General features: G+C 46.6%; 1 long non-coding RNA gene across 1 annotated transcript in view; it reads right to left on the reverse strand.

The window, feature by feature from the left end:
• Positions 1-3,392, reverse strand: part of LOC309335167 — a 157,470-nt gene that overhangs the window by 14,102 nt on the left and 139,976 nt on the right. The window lies entirely within an intron of this gene.

The following is a 3,392-nucleotide window of genomic DNA, read 5'->3' on the forward strand; positions in this document are numbered from 1 at the left end:
GAAGGTGCCTTGGAAACTATAACTAATCCAGAATGCGGCTGCTAGATTGGTGACTAAATCAAATTGGATCAAATAAAAATTGACTCATGACACCTCTATATTTTTTCCTCCCTTTGAGTGTGCAGTATTTAAATGTCTCCAGCACTCTAAATCCTAATTGGAACATGTAGGAGGCTGTTGAGATGGAGAAATACTCAAAAAGTGGAACCTTTTTCTCTTACGGGAGGGGAAGGAACATTGTCACAGTCCCCCACCTTAGACATATACACGCTCCTGGCAAAAGAATTAATGTTATATCAAAACCAGGCCATTTTCTGCTAAGAAAGGGCTTCTCAAGCTATTGGATGCAGTAGTCTGGCAACTCCCCTCCCCCATTGTCGGGGTACAATACCGTATTTGGTCCCTGAGGGGTCCCAACTGGTCTGGGATGTGGTGGAGTCACTGTCAAGTAGAAGCTGATGACATTCAGGCAGGCAGTGGTCTGTGGGCCACCACTTTTGAGTAGCATTGGGGTAAACCACACTGGGTGTAACCTTCCCCAGTTTGTTTTTCAGGAGGATAAAAAGGAAATTCGGTTGAGAAGGAGTAGGGAACCCATGTTTGCCAACTTTAGGTCTTCTGTAGAAAAGGTGGGATGAATATAGTAAGGTAAAGGTAAGGTAAAAGACCCCTGGACGGTTAAGTCCAGTCAATGACAGCTATGGGGTGTCATTCTAAAATGGCTAATCTGAAATGTCCTCAAGTTAATCCATGTTGTGCTCAAGATGACAAATTCTTTAAAAAAACAAAGGACCCCTGGATGGTTAAGTCCAGTCAAAAGTGACTAAGGGGTGTAGTGCTCATCTCGCTTCAGGCCGACGGAGCCGGCATTTGTCCACAGACAACTTTCCGGGTCATGTGGCCAGCATGACTATATTGCTTCTGGCGCAGTGGGACACTGTGACAGAAACCAGAGTGCATGGAAATCCCGCTTACCTTCCCACTACAGTGGTACCTATTTATCTACTTGCACTGGCGTGCTTTTGAACTGCTAGGTTGGCAGGAGCCGGGACAGAGCAACGGGAGCTTACCCCGACGTGGGGATTCGAACCGCCGACCTTCCAATCGGCAAGCCCAAGAGGCTCACTGGTTTAGACCACAGTGCCACCAGTGTATAGTAAGTCAATATTAACAGAACAACACTAGTCAAGCAGATGGACAAACTTTTATTAAAAAGTCATAATACAAAGTACGTATGCTGAGGTAAATAGATACAAGTTTTATAAACACATTCCCTTCCCAACATTGTCTCCAAGTTTTACCTTAACACTGTATGGGTAAAATGTCTTCCAAAGGACCAAATACTTGTAAGGTATTGTTAAAGTACAAAAATATTGCAAATGTATTGGGAACCTTTCCCTTTTTTCACTAGCGAAGTATATTTTTCACTAGCGAAGCAGTTTATCACTGGTCAATTGCTAGGTGCCTTTAATCTCCAGCGAGCATTTTGGTCCTCGTATCACCTTTATTGGTAAGTTTTCAAACCAATATTTTGCACAGTGCTGCTGTTCTCAAATACAGCTCATTCACACATGCTGTCTCCCCCACCACAAAGGATTATCAATCCCAGGTAAACTCCCCCCCCCCCAATATGTGATGAGTCAATCAATGGTAGAAAGGCATTCGGGCTAAATGAAAGCACCAGAACTGGTAAAACATTTATTTATGGGGCCAATGGCTGGCTTGTCCTTTGCCTCTTCCTCATTTGGGAAAACAGGGTTGGAAACTACTGTTGCAGGAGTGAAGCTGAGCAACTTCAGCCACCCAGTTTTGTCTGCAAGTTTTCTATGAACCAAGCACTGTGCATGCATGGACTTCTCAACTCCCGTCAGCCCCAGGCAGCACAGCCAGCGGTCAGGAATGATGGGAAGCTGCAGTCCCAACAGCATATGGCAGGCCACAATTTCCCCCATGTGTGCCTTTGTGGAAGGCAGCACAGCCTCATCCTGGTCAGAGGCACATTAACAAGCTCCAGTTCATCTATAACACATTCTAGTGCAGCGGTTCTCAACCTGTTGGTCCCCAGATGTTGGACTACAACTCCCATCATCCCTGAGCTCTGGCCTTGCTAGCTAGGGGTGATGGGAGTTGTAGTCCAACATCTGGGGACCCACAGGTTGAGAAAGGCTGTTCTAGAGGGAGGAAGAGGATTCCCGCCCTGCAGTGTATATATCTCATGTACAAACACTTGACAGCTAAATGTGAATTGGTCTTTGCCGTCACATTTTTCTACGTAGCAGCAGGGTGACATCCGACAGCATTGGCCTGATCACACAACAGGATTCCCCCAATGCGCTCTCAAAATCTTATGGGAGGTTTAGGAAACAGATCTGGAGGGGAAGGAGAGTTAACCACCCTTAACAGTGTTTTGCTTTGTTTGCTCCATTTAAAGTTTGCAGAGCTCTGCTTGCTTACATTAGATTTTACTATACTGCCTAATTCTTAGAATTGCTCTAAAGTAGCTCATGCCTTAATTGTGATTCCTGCATTGCGGCGGGTTGGACTAGATGATCATCGGGGAGGGGGGTCCCTCCCAATTCTACGATGCCACCTGCGTTAACATGAATAAGGCAGGCTGCTTGCCTGAGTGCAAGGGAACTATACTGGCATGTGGCACAAGAGAACCCAAAGTCCACGACAAACCCCAGCTTTCTACTTTGAGGCCAAGGGAGTGTCGGGGGGAGCCTTTCGCTTGCCAAATGTCAACAGCCTCTGTTCCGCAGAGCTGTTGGGCTACAGAGAAGGTGGGTGAACTTTTAGCCCTCTGGATGTTACTGAACTACAACTCCCATCATTCCGGGACACTGGCTATGCTTGCTATTGCTGATGGGTGTTGTCGTTAGCAACATTTGGAGGGGCAAGGATTCCCCACTAGTAGCCTTAAGGCTTCAGGACAAGGGAGAGGTCCTAACTTGGTGCAGCAAGGAGATATTGCGATTCTCTTAGGCTCCAGTTTAAGGTCACTGGAGCTCTTGTGCCAGCACCCGAGGTCTTGGCATCAGCGCAGCCCTAGAGCAGCTGGGATATGCAGAAAGGTGCTTTCCTGTTTTTCATCAACAACGTCTTACTTTGTTCGTCCCTAACAGGATGCTGTGGTAAGCAGCCTCTGGCTGCCACGGAACAGCTAGAGTTTGTGACAGGACATGTCTGCAAGTAAAACTGGTCTGTACTATATTTTAAACATGAAAAAAGTGCATTTCACGTCATTTGCATGGTTGAATTTGCCTAAACAAAGGGGGCGGGGGAGAGACCTTTGGCCTTCCAGAGCTTCCTAAATTACAAGCCACATCAGTCCCAGCAAGTATGGCCAATGGCCAAGGCTAGTGGGAGTTGAAGTACAGCAACTTTATCAT

This window comes from Podarcis erhardii (genome assembly GCF_964252035.2).
Source record: "Podarcis erhardii genome assembly, chromosome: 2".
Classification (NCBI taxonomy): domain Eukaryota; kingdom Metazoa; phylum Chordata; class Lepidosauria; order Squamata; family Lacertidae; genus Podarcis; species Podarcis erhardii.